The sequence below is a fragment of the Pungitius pungitius genome, unplaced genomic scaffold, assembly GCF_949316345.1.
Source record: "Pungitius pungitius unplaced genomic scaffold, fPunPun2.1 scaffold_49, whole genome shotgun sequence".
NCBI classification, from domain to species: Eukaryota; Metazoa; Chordata; class Actinopteri; order Perciformes; family Gasterosteidae; genus Pungitius; species Pungitius pungitius.
The window spans coordinates 61,063-75,175 of NW_026909924.1; the positions used below are offsets into that span (position 1 = coordinate 61,063).

Here is a 14,113-nt window from a genome sequence, read left to right on the forward strand (position 1 = left end):
TGGCAATTCTAACATGTTGGGTTAGCACCTGTATTTCAACGGCTAAATTACAAACAAAAGTAGGCCAATTGTTAAATGTTGATCAACACTAATTTAGCAACCATGAAACGGAATCAATTTTGATGATATTGTCTAAGTTCCTTATATATCCAACGTTAAAACAACACTAAACATGCATCTCTTCGACAATGTGATATACTTTTTGTAATTTGTAGGTGTACAATCTGCGGCGCTCGGCGGCTTTCAGAGAGAAGTGAAAAAGCTTACGGCACCTGGGATTCCCAGGCGGTCTTCCATCCAGGTACTAACCAGGCCCTGCTCTGCTTAGCTTCCGAGATCAGACGAGATCGGGCGGAACCAGAGAGGTATGGCCGTAAGCTGCTTTTTATCTTTTTCCTAATCCTTTATAATGCGTCAAAAAATTATGTCACGCCTGCCGTTGGCATCTTTGTGTGGGTTAAATAAGGGTATGCAAAGAAGGCTGTGATATCCTATGCCGAAAATTGGATGGACTAGAGAAGACCCGCCCAGGAGTCCCAGCCAATCGGTGGATGGCCATTGCAGTCCCCGCCACCTCAAATGGCCTGACGATGGTATGGACGTAAGCCACCTTTCATCTTCTTCCTATTGCATCTCTTCTACAATGTGAAATACTTTTTACAATTGTGTAGGTGTACAATCTGCGGCGCTGGGCGGCTTTCGGAGAGAGAAGTGAAAAAGCTTACGGCACCTGGGATTCCCAGGCGGTCTTCCATCCAGGTACTAACCAGGCCCTGCTCTGCTTAGCTTCCGAGATCAGACGAGATCGGGCGGAACCAGAGAGGTATGGCCGTAAGCTGCTTTTTATCTTTTTCCTAATCCTTTATAATGCGTCAAAAAATTATGTCACGCCTGCCGTTGGCATCTTTGTGTGGGTTAAATAAGGGTATGCAAAGAAGGCTGTGATATCCTATGCCGAAAATTGGATGGACTAGAGAAGACCCGCCCAGGAGTCCCAGCCAATCGGTGGATGGCCATTGCAGTCCCCGCCACCTCAAATGGCCTGACGATGGTATGGACGTAAGCCACCTTTCATCTTCTTCCTATTGCATCTCTTCTACAATGTGAAATACTTTTTACAATTGTGTAGGTGTACAATCTGCGGCGCTGGGCGGCTTTCGGAGAGAGAAGTGAAAAAGCTTACGGCACCTGGGATTCTCAGGCGGTCTTCCATCCAGGTACTAACCAGGCCCTGCTCTGCTTAGCTTCCGAGATCAGACGAAATCGGGCGGAACCAGAGAGGTATGGCCGTACGCTGCTTTTTATCTTTTTCCTAATCCTTTAAAACGTGTCAAAGATAATCAGAAGAGTTTCTTTTTCTAAAATTGAAGCAGTTCTTAGGATTGGCAAGAGAGGTTCCTAAAACCTGAAGGTAACTTTACTTTTCTTCACTGGCAATTCTAACATGTTGGGTTAGCACCTGTATTTCAACGGCTAAATTACAAACAAAAGTAGGCCAATTGTTAAATGTTGATCAACACTAATTTAGCAACCATGAAACGGAATCAATTTTGATGATATTGTCTAAGTTCCTTATATATCCAACGTTAAAACAACACTAAACATGCATCTCTTCGACAATGTGATATACTTTTTGTAATTTGTAGGTGTACAATCTGCGGCGCTCGGCGGCTTTCAGAGAGAAGTGAAAAAGCTTACGGCACCTGGGATTCCCAGGCGGTCTTCCATCCAGGTACTAAGCAGGCCCTGCTCTGCTTAGCTTCCGAGATCAGACGAGATCGGGCGGAACCAGAGAGGTATGGCCGTAAGCTGCTTTTTATCTTTTTCCTAATCCTTTAGAACGTGTCAAAGATAATCAGAAGAGTTTCTTTTTCTAAAATTGAAGCAGTTCTTAGGATTGGCAAGAGAGGTTCCTAAAACCTGAAGGTAACTTTACTTTTCTTCACTGGCAATTCTAACATGTTGGGTTAGCACCTGTATTTCAACGGCTAAATTACAAACAAAAGTAGGCCAATTGTTAAATGTTGATCAACACTAATTTAGCAACCATGAAACGGAATCAATTTTGATGATATTGTCTAAGTTCCTTATATATCCAACGTTAAAACAACACTAAACATGCATCTCTTCGACAATGTGATGTACTTTTTGTAATTTGTAGGTGTACAATCTGCGGCGCTCGGCAGCTTTCAGAGAGAAGTGAAAAGCTTACGGCACCTGGGATTCCCAGGCGGTCTTCCATCCAGGTACTAACCAGGCCCTGCTCTGCTTAGCTTCCGAGATCAGACGAGATCGGGCGGAACCAGAGAGGTATGGCCGTAAGCTGCTTTTTATCTTTTTCCTAATCCTTTAAAACGTGTCAAAGATAATCAGAAGAGTTTCTTTTTCTAAAATTGAAGCAGTTCTTAGGATTGGCAAGAGAGGTTCCTAAAACCTGAAGGTAACTTTACTTTTCTTCACTGGCAATTCTAACATGTTGGGTTAGCACCTGTATTTCAACGGCTAAATTACAAACAAAAGTAGGCCAATTGTTAAATGTTGATCAACACTAATTTAGCAACCATGAAACGGAATCAATTTTGATGATATTGTCTAAGTTCCTTATATATCCAACGTTAAAACAACACTAAACATGCATCTCTTCGACAATGTGATATACTTTTTGTAATTTGTAGGTGTACAATCTGCGGCGCTCGGCGGCTTTCAGAGAGAAGTGAAAAAGCTTACGGCACCTGGGATTCCCAGGCGGTCTTCCATCCAGGTACTAACCAGGCCCTGCTCTGCTTAGCTTCCGAGATCAGACGAGATCGGGCGGAACCAGAGAGGTATGGCCGTAAGCTGCTTTTTATCTTTTTCCTAATCCTTTATAATGCGTCAAAAAATTATGTCACGCCTGCCGTTGGCATCTTTGTGTGGGTTAAATAAGGGTATGCAAAGAAGGCTGTGACATCCTATGCCGAAAATTGGATGGACTAGAGAAGACCCGCCCAGGAGTCCCAGCCAATCGGTGGATGGCCATTGCAGTCCCCGCCACCTCAAATGGCCTGACGATGGTATGGACGTAAGCCACCTTTCATCTTCTTCCTATTGCATCTCTTCTACAATGTGAAATACTTTTTACAATTGTGTAGGTGTACAATCTGCGGCGCTGGGCGGCTTTCGGAGAGAGAAGTGAAAAAGCTTACGGCACCCAGGCGGTCTTCCATCCAGGTACTAACCAGGCCCTGCTCTGCTTAGCTTCCGAGATCAGACGAGATCGGGCGGAACCAGAGAGGTATGGCCGTAAGCTGCTTTAATATCTTTTTCCTAATCCTTTAGAACGTGTCAAAGATAATCAGAAAAGTTTCTTTTTCTAAAATTGAAGCAGTTCTTAGGATTGGCAAGAGAGGTTCCTAAAACCTGAAGGTAACTTTACTTTTCTTCACTGGCAATTCTAACATGTTGGGTTAGCACCTGTATTTCACTGGCTAAATTACAAACAAAAGTATGCCAATTGTTAAATGTTGATCAACACTAATTTAGCAACCATGAAACGGAATCAATTTTGATGATATTGTCTAAGTTCCTTATATATCCAACGTTAAAACAACACTAAACATGCATCTCTTCGACAATGTGATGTACTTTTTGTAATTTGTAGGTGTACAATCTGCGGCGCTCGGCAGCTTTCAGAGAGAAGTGAAAAAGCTTACGGCACCTGGGATTCCCAGGCGGTCTTCCATCCAGGTACTAACCAGGCCCTGCTCTGCTTAGCTTCCGAGATCAGACGAGATCGGGCGGAACCAGAGAGGTATGGCCGTAAGCTGCTTTTTATCTTTTTCCTAATCCTTTAAAACGTGTCAAAGATAATCAGAAGAGTTTCTTTTTCTAAAATTGAAGCAGTTCTTAGGATTGGCAAGAGAGGTTCCTAAAACCTGAAGGTAACTTTACTTTTCTTCACTGGCAATTCTAACATGTTGGGTTAGCACCTGTATTTCAACGGCTAAATTACAAACAAAAGTAGGCCAATTGTTAAATGTTGATCAACACTAATTTAGCAACCATGAAACGGAATCAATTTTGATGATATTGTCTAAGTTCCTTATATATCCAACGTTAAAACAACACTAAACATGCATCTCTTCGACAATGTGATATACTTTTTGTAATTTGTAGGTGTACAATCTGCGGCGCTCGGCGGCTTTCAGAGAGAAGTGAAAAAGCTTACGGCACCTGGGATTCCCAGGCGGTCTTCCATCCAGGTACTAACCAGGCCCTGCTCTGCTTAGCTTCCGAGATCAGACGAAATCGGGCGGAACCAGAGAGGTATGGCCGTACGCTGCTTTTTATCTTTTTCCTAATCCTTTAAAACGTGTCAAAGATAATCAGAAGAGTTTCTTTTTCTAAAATTGAAGCAGTTCTTAGGATTGGCAAGAGAGGTTCCTAAAACCTGAAGGTAACTTTACTTTTCTTCACTGGCAATTCTAACATGTTGGGTTAGCACCTGTATTTCAACGGCTAAATTACAAACAAAAGTAGGCCAATTGTTAAATGTTGATCAACACTAATTTAGCAACCATGAAACGGAATCAATTTTGATGATATTGTCTAAGTTCCTTATATATCCAACGTTAAAACAACACTAAACATGCATCTCTTCGACAATGTGATATACTTTTTGTAATTTGTAGGTGTACAATCTGCGGCGCTCGGCGGCTTTCAGAGAGAAGTGAAAAAGCTTACGGCACCTGGGATTCCCAGGCGGTCTTCCATCCAGGTACTAAGCAGGCCCTGCTCTGCTTAGCTTCCGAGATCAGACGAGATCGGGCGGAACCAGAGAGGTATGGCCGTAAGCTGCTTTTTATCTTTTTCCTAATCCTTTAGAACGTGTCAAAGATAATCAGAAGAGTTTCTTTTTCTAAAATTGAAGCAGTTCTTAGGATTGGCAAGAGAGGTTCCTAAAACCTGAAGGTAACTTTACTTTTCTTCACTGGCAATTCTAACATGTTGGGTTAGCACCTGTATTTCAACGGCTAAATTACAAACAAAAGTAGGCCAATTGTTAAATGTTGATCAACACTAATTTAGCAACCATGAAACGGAATCAATTTTGATGATATTGTCTAAGTTCCTTATATATCCAACGTTAAAACAACACTAAACATGCATCTCTTCGACAATGTGATGTACTTTTTGTAATTTGTAGGTGTACAATCTGCGGCGCTCGGCAGCTTTCAGAGAGAAGTGAAAAGCTTACGGCACCTGGGATTCCCAGGCGGTCTTCCATCCAGGTACTAACCAGGCCCTGCTCTGCTTAGCTTCCGAGATCAGACGAGATCGGGCGGAACCAGAGAGGTATGGCCGTAAGCTGCTTTTTATCTTTTTCCTAATCCTTTAAAACGTGTCAAAGATAATCAGAAGAGTTTCTTTTTCTAAAATTGAAGCAGTTCTTAGGATTGGCAAGAGAGGTTCCTAAAACCTGAAGGTAACTTTACTTTTCTTCACTGGCAATTCTAACATGTTGGGTTAGCACCTGTATTTCAACGGCTAAATTACAAACAAAAGTAGGCCAATTGTTAAATGTTGATCAACACTAATTTAGCAACCATGAAACGGAATCAATTTTGATGATATTGTCTAAGTTCCTTATATATCCAACGTTAAAACAACACTAAACATGCATCTCTTCGACAATGTGATATACTTTTTGTAATTTGTAGGTGTACAATCTGCGGCGCTCGGCGGCTTTCAGAGAGAAGTGAAAAAGCTTACGGCACCTGGGATTCCCAGGCGGTCTTCCATCCAGGTACTAAGCAGGCCCTGCTCTGCTTAGCTTCCGAGATCAGACGAGATCGGGCGGAACCAGAGAGGTATGGCCGTAAGCTGCTTTTTATCTTTTTCCTAATCCTTTAGAACGTGTCAAAGATAATCAGAAGAGTTTCTTTTTCTAAAATTGAAGCAGTTCTTAGGATTGGCAAGAGAGGTTCCTAAAACCTGAAGGTAACTTTACTTTTCTTCACTGGCAATTCTAACATGTTGGGTTAGCACCTGTATTTCAACGGCTAAATTACAAACAAAAGTAGGCCAATTGTTAAATGTTGATCAACACTAATTTAGCAACCATGAAACGGAATCAATTTTGATGATATTGTCTAAGTTCCTTATATATCCAACGTTAAAACAACACTAAACATGCATCTCTTCGACAATGTGATGTACTTTTTGTAATTTGTAGGTGTACAATCTGCGGCGCTCGGCAGCTTTCAGAGAGAAGTGAAAAGCTTACGGCACCTGGGATTCCCAGGCGGTCTTCCATCCAGGTACTAACCAGGCCCTGCTCTGCTTAGCTTCCGAGATCAGACGAGATCGGGCGGAACCAGAGAGGTATGGCCGTAAGCTGCTTTTTATCTTTTTCCTAATCCTTTAAAACGTGTCAAAGATAATCAGAAGAGTTTCTTTTTCTAAAATTGAAGCAGTTCTTAGGATTGGCAAGAGAGGTTCCTAAAACCTGAAGGTAACTTTACTTTTCTTCACTGGCAATTCTAACATGTTGGGTTAGCACCTGTATTTCAACGGCTAAATTACAAACAAAAGTAGGCCAATTGTTAAATGTTGATCAACACTAATTTAGCAACCATGAAACGGAATCAATTTTGATGATATTGTCTAAGTTCCTTATATATCCAACGTTAAAACAACACTAAACATGCATCTCTTCGACAATGTGATATACTTTTTGTAATTTGTAGGTGTACAATCTGCGGCGCTCGGCGGCTTTCAGAGAGAAGTGAAAAAGCTTACGGCACCTGGGATTCCCAGGCGGTCTTCCATCCAGGTACTAACCAGGCCCTGCTCTGCTTAGCTTCCGAGATCAGACGAGATCGGGCGGAACCAGAGAGGTATGGCCGTAAGCTGCTTTTTATCTTTTTCCTAATCCTTTATAATGCGTCAAAAAATTATGTCACGCCTGCCGTTGGCATCTTTGTGTGGGTTAAATAAGGGTATGCAAAGAAGGCTGTGACATCCTATGCCGAAAATTGGATGGACTAGAGAAGACCCGCCCAGGAGTCCCAGCCAATCGGTGGATGGCCATTGCAGTCCCCGCCACCTCAAATGGCCTGACGATGGTATGGACGTAAGCCACCTTTCATCTTCTTCCTATTGCATCTCTTCTACAATGTGAAATACTTTTTACAATTGTGTAGGTGTACAATCTGCGGCGCTGGGCGGCTTTCGGAGAGAGAAGTGAAAAAGCTTACGGCACCCAGGCGGTCTTCCATCCAGGTACTAACCAGGCCCTGCTCTGCTTAGCTTCCGAGATCAGACGAGATCGGGCGGAACCAGAGAGGTATGGCCGTAAGCTGCTTTAATATCTTTTTCCTAATCCTTTAGAACGTGTCAAAGATAATCAGAAAAGTTTCTTTTTCTAAAATTGAAGCAGTTCTTAGGATTGGCAAGAGAGGTTCCTAAAACCTGAAGGTAACTTTACTTTTCTTCACTGGCAATTCTAACATGTTGGGTTAGCACCTGTATTTCACTGGCTAAATTACAAACAAAAGTATGCCAATTGTTAAATGTTGATCAACACTAATTTAGCAACCATGAAACGGAATCAATTTTGATGATATTGTCTAAGTTCCTTATATATCCAACGTTAAAACAACACTAAACATGCATCTCTTCGACAATGTGATGTACTTTTTGTAATTTGTAGGTGTACAATCTGCGGCGCTCGGCAGCTTTCAGAGAGAAGTGAAAAAGCTTACGGCACCTGGGATTCCCAGGCGGTCTTCCATCCAGGTACTAACCAGGCCCTGCTCTGCTTAGCTTCCGAGATCAGACGAGATCGGGCGGAACCAGAGAGGTATGGCCGTAAGCTGCTTTTTATCTTTTTCCTAATCCTTTAAAACGTGTCAAAGATAATCAGAAGAGTTTCTTTTTCTAAAATTGAAGCAGTTCTTAGGATTGGCAAGAGAGGTTCCTAAAACCTGAAGGTAACTTTACTTTTCTTCACTGGCAATTCTAACATGTTGGGTTAGCACCTGTATTTCAACGGCTAAATTACAAACAAAAGTAGGCCAATTGTTAAATGTTGATCAACACTAATTTAGCAACCATGAAACGGAATCAATTTTGATGATATTGTCTAAGTTCCTTATATATCCAACGTTAAAACAACACTAAACATGCATCTCTTCGACAATGTGATATACTTTTTGTAATTTGTAGGTGTACAATCTGCGGCGCTCGGCGGCTTTCAGAGAGAAGTGAAAAAGCTTACGGCACCTGGGATTCCCAGGCGGTCTTCCATCCAGGTACTAACCAGGCCCTGCTCTGCTTAGCTTCCGAGATCAGACGAAATCGGGCGGAACCAGAGAGGTATGGCCGTACGCTGCTTTTTATCTTTTTCCTAATCCTTTAAAACGTGTCAAAGATAATCAGAAGAGTTTCTTTTTCTAAAATTGAAGCAGTTCTTAGGATTGGCAAGAGAGGTTCCTAAAACCTGAAGGTAACTTTACTTTTCTTCACTGGCAATTCTAACATGTTGGGTTAGCACCTGTATTTCAACGGCTAAATTACAAACAAAAGTAGGCCAATTGTTAAATGTTGATCAACACTAATTTAGCAACCATGAAACGGAATCAATTTTGATGATATTGTCTAAGTTCCTTATATATCCAACGTTAAAACAACACTAAACATGCATCTCTTCGACAATGTGATATACTTTTTGTAATTTGTAGGTGTACAATCTGCGGCGCTCGGCGGCTTTCAGAGAGAAGTGAAAAAGCTTACGGCACCTGGGATTCCCAGGCGGTCTTCCATCCAGGTACTAACCAGGCCCTGCTCTGCTTAGCTTCCGAGATCAGACGAGATCGGGCGGAACCAGAGAGGTATGGCCGTAAGCTGCTTTTTATCTTTTTCCTAATCCTTTATAATGCGTCAAAAAATTATGTCACGCCTGCCGTTGGCATCTTTGTGTGGGTTAAATAAGGGTATGCAAAGAAGGCTGTGACATCCTATGGCGAAAATTGGATGGACTAGAGAAGACCCGCCCAGGAGTCGCAGCCAATCGGTGGATGGCCATTGCAGTCCCCGCCACCTCAAATGGCCTGACGATGGTATGGACGTAAGCCACCTTTCATCTTCTTCCTATTGCATCTCTTCTACAATGTGATCAACTTTTTACAATTGTGTAGGTGTACAAGCTACGGCGCTGGGCGGCTTTCAGAGAGAGAAGTGAAAAAGCTTACGGCACCTGGGATTCACAGGCGGTCTTCCATCCAGGTATTAACCAGGCCCTGCTCTGCTTAGCTTCTGAGATCAGACGAGATCGGGCGGAACCAGAGAGGTATGGCCGTAAGCTGCTTTTCATCTTTTTCCTAATCCTTTAAAACGTGTCAAAGATAATCAGAAGTTTCTTTTTCTAAAATTGAAGCAGTTCTTAGCATTGGCAAGAGAGGTTCCTAAAACCTAAAGGGAACTTTACTTTTCTTCACTGGTAAATCTAACATGTTTGGTTAGCACCTGTATTTCAACGGCTAAATTACAAACAAAAGTATGCCAATTGTTAAATGTTGATCAACACTAATTTAGCAACCATGAAACGGAATCATGTTTGATAATATTGTCTAAATGCCTTTCATATCCAACGTTAAAACAACAATAAACATGCATCTCTTCAACAATGTGATATACTTTTTGTAATTTGTAGGTGTACAATCTGCGGCGCTCTGCAGCTTTCAGAGAGAAGTGAAAAAGCTTACGGCACCTGGGATTCCCAGGCGGTCTTCCATCCAGGTACTAACCAGGCCCTGGTCTGCTTAGCTTCCGAGATCAGACGAGATCGGGCGGAACCAGAGAGGTATGGCCGTAAGCTGCTTTTTATCTTTTTCCTAATCCTTTATAATGCGTCAAAAAATTATGTCACGCCTGCCGTTGGCATCTTTGTGTGGGTTAAATAAGGGTATGCAAAGAAGGCTGTGATATCCTATGCCGAAAATTGGATGGACTAGAGAAGACCCGCCCAGGAGTCCCAGCCAATCGGTGGATGGCCATTGCAGTCCCCGCCACCTCAAATGGCCTGACGATGGTATGGACGTAAGCCACCTTTCATCTTCTTCCTATTGCATCTCTTCTACAATGTGAAATACTTTTTACAATTGTGTAGGTGTACAATCTGCGGCGCTGGGCGGCTTTCGGAGAGAGAAGGGAAAAAGCTTACGGCACCTGGGATTCCCAGGCGGTCTTCCATCCAGGTACTAACCAGGCCCTGCTCTGCTTAGCTTCCGAGATCAGACGAGATCGGGCGGAACCAGAGAGGTATGGCCGTAAGCTGCTTTTTATCTTTTTCCTAATCCTTTATAATGCGTCAAAAAATTATGTCACGCCTGCCGTTGGCATCTTTGTGTGGGTTAAATAAGGGTATGCAAAGAAGGCTGTGATATCCTATGCCGAAAATTGGATGGACTAGAGAAGACCCGCCCAGGAGTCCCAGCCAATCGGTGGATGGCCATTGCAGTCCCCGCCACCTCAAATGGCCTGACGATGGTATGGACGTAAGCCACCTTTCATCTTCTTCCTATTGCATCTCTTCTACAATGTGAAATACTTTTTACAATTGTGTAGGTGTACAATCTGCGGCGCTGGGCGGCTTTCGGAGAGAGAAGTGAAAAAGCTTACGGCACCTGGGATTCTCAGGCGGTCTTCCATCCAGGTACTAACCAGGCCCTGCTCTGCTTAGCTTCCGAGATCAGACGAAATCGGGCGGAACCAGAGAGGTATGGCCGTACGCTGCTTTTTATCTTTTTCCTAATCCTTTAAAACGTGTCAAAGATAATCAGAAGAGTTTCTTTTTCTAAAATTGAAGCAGTTCTTAGGATTGGCAAGAGAGGTTCCTAAAACCTGAAGGTAACTTTACTTTTCTTCACTGGCAATTCTAACATGTTGGGTTAGCACCTGTATTTCAACGGCTAAATTACAAACAAAAGTAGGCCAATTGTTAAATGTTGATCAACACTAATTTAGCAACCATGAAACGGAATCAATTTTGATGATATTGTCTAAGTTCCTTATATATCCAACGTTAAAACAACACTAAACATGCATCTCTTCGACAATGTGATATACTTTTTGTAATTTGTAGGTGTACAATCTGCGGCGCTCGGCGGCTTTCAGAGAGAAGTGAAAAAGCTTACGGCACCTGGGATTCCCAGGCGGTCTTCCATCCAGGTACTAAGCAGGCCCTGCTCTGCTTAGCTTCCGAGATCAGACGAGATCGGGCGGAACCAGAGAGGTATGGCCGTAAGCTGCTTTTTATCTTTTTCCTAATCCTTTAGAACGTGTCAAAGATAATCAGAAGAGTTTCTTTTTCTAAAATTGAAGCAGTTCTTAGGATTGGCAAGAGAGGTTCCTAAAACCTGAAGGTAACTTTACTTTTCTTCACTGGCAATTCTAACATGTTGGGTTAGCACCTGTATTTCAACGGCTAAATTACAAACAAAAGTAGGCCAATTGTTAAATGTTGATCAACACTAATTTAGCAACCATGAAACGGAATCAATTTTGATGATATTGTCTAAGTTCCTTATATATCCAACGTTAAAACAACACTAAACATGCATCTCTTCGACAATGTGATGTACTTTTTGTAATTTGTAGGTGTACAATCTGCGGCGCTCGGCAGCTTTCAGAGAGAAGTGAAAAGCTTACGGCACCTGGGATTCCCAGGCGGTCTTCCATCCAGGTACTAACCAGGCCCTGCTCTGCTTAGCTTCCGAGATCAGACGAGATCGGGCGGAACCAGAGAGGTATGGCCGTAAGCTGCTTTTTATCTTTTTCCTAATCCTTTAAAACGTGTCAAAGATAATCAGAAGAGTTTCTTTTTCTAAAATTGAAGCAGTTCTTAGGATTGGCAAGAGAGGTTCCTAAAACCTGAAGGTAACTTTACTTTTCTTCACTGGCAATTCTAACATGTTGGGTTAGCACCTGTATTTCAACGGCTAAATTACAAACAAAAGTAGGCCAATTGTTAAATGTTGATCAACACTAATTTAGCAACCATGAAACGGAATCAATTTTGATGATATTGTCTAAGTTCCTTATATATCCAACGTTAAAACAACACTAAACATGCATCTCTTCGACAATGTGATATACTTTTTGTAATTTGTAGGTGTACAATCTGCGGCGCTCGGCGGCTTTCAGAGAGAAGTGAAAAAGCTTACGGCACCTGGGATTCCCAGGCGGTCTTCCATCCAGGTACTAACCAGGCCCTGCTCTGCTTAGCTTCCGAGATCAGACGAGATCGGGCGGAACCAGAGAGGTATGGCCGTAAGCTGCTTTTTATCTTTTTCCTAATCCTTTATAATGCGTCAAAAAATTATGTCACGCCTGCCGTTGGCATCTTTGTGTGGGTTAAATAAGGGTATGCAAAGAAGGCTGTGACATCCTATGCCGAAAATTGGATGGACTAGAGAAGACCCGCCCAGGAGTCCCAGCCAATCGGTGGATGGCCATTGCAGTCCCCGCCACCTCAAATGGCCTGACGATGGTATGGACGTAAGCCACCTTTCATCTTCTTCCTATTGCATCTCTTCTACAATGTGAAATACTTTTTACAATTGTGTAGGTGTACAATCTGCGGCGCTGGGCGGCTTTCGGAGAGAGAAGTGAAAAAGCTTACGGCACCCAGGCGGTCTTCCATCCAGGTACTAACCAGGCCCTGCTCTGCTTAGCTTCCGAGATCAGACGAGATCGGGCGGAACCAGAGAGGTATGGCCGTAAGCTGCTTTAATATCTTTTTCCTAATCCTTTAGAACGTGTCAAAGATAATCAGAAAAGTTTCTTTTTCTAAAATTGAAGCAGTTCTTAGGATTGGCAAGAGAGGTTCCTAAAACCTGAAGGTAACTTTACTTTTCTTCACTGGCAATTCTAACATGTTGGGTTAGCACCTGTATTTCACTGGCTAAATTACAAACAAAAGTATGCCAATTGTTAAATGTTGATCAACACTAATTTAGCAACCATGAAACGGAATCAATTTTGATGATATTGTCTAAGTTCCTTATATATCCAACGTTAAAACAACACTAAACATGCATCTCTTCGACAATGTGATGTACTTTTTGTAATTTGTAGGTGTACAATCTGCGGCGCTCGGCAGCTTTCAGAGAGAAGTGAAAAAGCTTACGGCACCTGGGATTCCCAGGCGGTCTTCCATCCAGGTACTAACCAGGCCCTGCTCTGCTTAGCTTCCGAGATCAGACGAGATCGGGCGGAACCAGAGAGGTATGGCCGTAAGCTGCTTTTTATCTTTTTCCTAATCCTTTAAAACGTGTCAAAGATAATCAGAAGAGTTTCTTTTTCTAAAATTGAAGCAGTTCTTAGGATTGGCAAGAGAGGTTCCTAAAACCTGAAGGTAACTTTACTTTTCTTCACTGGCAATTCTAACATGTTGGGTTAGCACCTGTATTTCAACGGCTAAATTACAAACAAAAGTAGGCCAATTGTTAAATGTTGATCAACACTAATTTAGCAACCATGAAACGGAATCAATTTTGATGATATTGTCTAAGTTCCTTATATATCCAACGTTAAAACAACACTAAACATGCATCTCTTCGACAATGTGATATACTTTTTGTAATTTGTAGGTGTACAATCTGCGGCGCTCGGCGGCTTTCAGAGAGAAGTGAAAAAGCTTACGGCACCTGGGATTCCCAGGCGGTCTTCCATCCAGGTACTAACCAGGCCCTGCTCTGCTTAGCTTCCGAGATCAGACGAGATCGGGCGGAACCAGAGAGGTATGGCCGTAAGCTGCTTTTTATCTTTTTCCTAATCCTTTATAATGCGTCAAAAAATTATGTCACGCCTGCCGTTGGCATCTTTGTGTGGGTTAAATAAGGGTATGCAAAGAAGGCTGTGACATCCTATGGCGAAAATTGGATGGACTAGAGAAGACCCGCCCAGGAGTCGCAGCCAATCGGTGGATGGCCATTGCAGTCCCCGCCACCTCAAATGGCCTGACGATGGTATGGACGTAAGCCACCTTTCATCTTCTTCCTATTGCATCTCTTCTACAATGTGATCAACTTTTTACAATTGTGTAGGTGTACAAGCTACGGCGCTGGGC

General features: G+C 42.7%; 24 non-coding genes and 4 pseudogenes across 24 annotated transcripts; all 28 read right to left on the bottom strand.

Moving 5' to 3' along the window:
- Positions 1-260: 260 nt before the first annotated feature.
- On the bottom strand, positions 261-379 carry LOC134124208 (5S ribosomal RNA). Its single transcript, XR_009955661.1, has one exon. It is a non-coding gene; the product is annotated as a 5S ribosomal RNA (ribosomal RNA).
- Positions 380-718: 339 nt separating this feature from the next.
- On the bottom strand, positions 719-837 carry LOC134124209 (5S ribosomal RNA). The gene has a single exon (XR_009955662.1). It is a non-coding gene; the product is annotated as a 5S ribosomal RNA (ribosomal RNA).
- Positions 838-1,176: 339 nt separating this feature from the next.
- LOC134124350 (5S ribosomal RNA) lies at positions 1,177-1,295 on the bottom strand. The gene has a single exon (XR_009955804.1). It is a non-coding gene; the product is annotated as a 5S ribosomal RNA (ribosomal RNA).
- Positions 1,296-1,691: 396 nt separating this feature from the next.
- On the bottom strand, positions 1,692-1,810 carry LOC134124305 (5S ribosomal RNA). Its single transcript, XR_009955759.1, has one exon. It is a non-coding gene; the product is annotated as a 5S ribosomal RNA (ribosomal RNA).
- Positions 1,811-2,205: 395 nt separating this feature from the next.
- Positions 2,206-2,324, bottom strand: LOC134124210 (5S ribosomal RNA). Its single transcript, XR_009955663.1, has one exon. It is a non-coding gene; the product is annotated as a 5S ribosomal RNA (ribosomal RNA).
- A 396-nt stretch (positions 2,325-2,720) lies between these two features.
- Positions 2,721-2,839, bottom strand: LOC134124211 (5S ribosomal RNA). Its single transcript, XR_009955664.1, has one exon. It is a non-coding gene; the product is annotated as a 5S ribosomal RNA (ribosomal RNA).
- Positions 2,840-3,178: 339 nt separating this feature from the next.
- LOC134124360 (5S ribosomal RNA) lies at positions 3,179-3,288 on the bottom strand (annotated as a pseudogene).
- Positions 3,289-3,685: 397 nt separating this feature from the next.
- LOC134124212 (5S ribosomal RNA) lies at positions 3,686-3,804 on the bottom strand. Its single transcript, XR_009955665.1, has one exon. It is a non-coding gene; the product is annotated as a 5S ribosomal RNA (ribosomal RNA).
- Positions 3,805-4,200: 396 nt separating this feature from the next.
- LOC134124346 (5S ribosomal RNA) lies at positions 4,201-4,319 on the bottom strand. Its single transcript, XR_009955800.1, has one exon. It is a non-coding gene; the product is annotated as a 5S ribosomal RNA (ribosomal RNA).
- Positions 4,320-4,715: 396 nt separating this feature from the next.
- LOC134124306 (5S ribosomal RNA) lies at positions 4,716-4,834 on the bottom strand. Its single transcript, XR_009955760.1, has one exon. It is a non-coding gene; the product is annotated as a 5S ribosomal RNA (ribosomal RNA).
- A 395-nt stretch (positions 4,835-5,229) lies between these two features.
- Positions 5,230-5,348, bottom strand: LOC134124213 (5S ribosomal RNA). Its single transcript, XR_009955666.1, has one exon. It is a non-coding gene; the product is annotated as a 5S ribosomal RNA (ribosomal RNA).
- Positions 5,349-5,744: 396 nt separating this feature from the next.
- LOC134124307 (5S ribosomal RNA) lies at positions 5,745-5,863 on the bottom strand. Its single transcript, XR_009955761.1, has one exon. It is a non-coding gene; the product is annotated as a 5S ribosomal RNA (ribosomal RNA).
- Positions 5,864-6,258: 395 nt separating this feature from the next.
- LOC134124214 (5S ribosomal RNA) lies at positions 6,259-6,377 on the bottom strand. Its single transcript, XR_009955667.1, has one exon. It is a non-coding gene; the product is annotated as a 5S ribosomal RNA (ribosomal RNA).
- A 396-nt stretch (positions 6,378-6,773) lies between these two features.
- Positions 6,774-6,892, bottom strand: LOC134124215 (5S ribosomal RNA). Its single transcript, XR_009955669.1, has one exon. It is a non-coding gene; the product is annotated as a 5S ribosomal RNA (ribosomal RNA).
- A 339-nt stretch (positions 6,893-7,231) lies between these two features.
- On the bottom strand, positions 7,232-7,341 carry LOC134124361 (5S ribosomal RNA; annotated as a pseudogene).
- A 397-nt stretch (positions 7,342-7,738) lies between these two features.
- LOC134124216 (5S ribosomal RNA) lies at positions 7,739-7,857 on the bottom strand. The gene has a single exon (XR_009955670.1). It is a non-coding gene; the product is annotated as a 5S ribosomal RNA (ribosomal RNA).
- A 396-nt stretch (positions 7,858-8,253) lies between these two features.
- LOC134124347 (5S ribosomal RNA) lies at positions 8,254-8,372 on the bottom strand. Its single transcript, XR_009955801.1, has one exon. It is a non-coding gene; the product is annotated as a 5S ribosomal RNA (ribosomal RNA).
- Positions 8,373-8,768: 396 nt separating this feature from the next.
- LOC134124217 (5S ribosomal RNA) lies at positions 8,769-8,887 on the bottom strand. Its single transcript, XR_009955671.1, has one exon. It is a non-coding gene; the product is annotated as a 5S ribosomal RNA (ribosomal RNA).
- Positions 8,888-9,226: 339 nt separating this feature from the next.
- On the bottom strand, positions 9,227-9,345 carry LOC134124356 (5S ribosomal RNA; annotated as a pseudogene).
- A 394-nt stretch (positions 9,346-9,739) lies between these two features.
- LOC134124314 (5S ribosomal RNA) lies at positions 9,740-9,858 on the bottom strand. The gene has a single exon (XR_009955768.1). It is a non-coding gene; the product is annotated as a 5S ribosomal RNA (ribosomal RNA).
- Positions 9,859-10,197: 339 nt separating this feature from the next.
- LOC134124219 (5S ribosomal RNA) lies at positions 10,198-10,316 on the bottom strand. The gene has a single exon (XR_009955673.1). It is a non-coding gene; the product is annotated as a 5S ribosomal RNA (ribosomal RNA).
- Positions 10,317-10,655: 339 nt separating this feature from the next.
- Positions 10,656-10,774, bottom strand: LOC134124352 (5S ribosomal RNA). Its single transcript, XR_009955806.1, has one exon. It is a non-coding gene; the product is annotated as a 5S ribosomal RNA (ribosomal RNA).
- A 396-nt stretch (positions 10,775-11,170) lies between these two features.
- Positions 11,171-11,289, bottom strand: LOC134124309 (5S ribosomal RNA). The gene has a single exon (XR_009955763.1). It is a non-coding gene; the product is annotated as a 5S ribosomal RNA (ribosomal RNA).
- Positions 11,290-11,684: 395 nt separating this feature from the next.
- LOC134124220 (5S ribosomal RNA) lies at positions 11,685-11,803 on the bottom strand. Its single transcript, XR_009955674.1, has one exon. It is a non-coding gene; the product is annotated as a 5S ribosomal RNA (ribosomal RNA).
- Positions 11,804-12,199: 396 nt separating this feature from the next.
- On the bottom strand, positions 12,200-12,318 carry LOC134124221 (5S ribosomal RNA). The gene has a single exon (XR_009955675.1). It is a non-coding gene; the product is annotated as a 5S ribosomal RNA (ribosomal RNA).
- A 339-nt stretch (positions 12,319-12,657) lies between these two features.
- Positions 12,658-12,767, bottom strand: LOC134124363 (5S ribosomal RNA; annotated as a pseudogene).
- A 397-nt stretch (positions 12,768-13,164) lies between these two features.
- LOC134124222 (5S ribosomal RNA) lies at positions 13,165-13,283 on the bottom strand. Its single transcript, XR_009955676.1, has one exon. It is a non-coding gene; the product is annotated as a 5S ribosomal RNA (ribosomal RNA).
- A 396-nt stretch (positions 13,284-13,679) lies between these two features.
- On the bottom strand, positions 13,680-13,798 carry LOC134124223 (5S ribosomal RNA). The gene has a single exon (XR_009955677.1). It is a non-coding gene; the product is annotated as a 5S ribosomal RNA (ribosomal RNA).
- Positions 13,799-14,113: the final 315 nt, after the last annotated feature.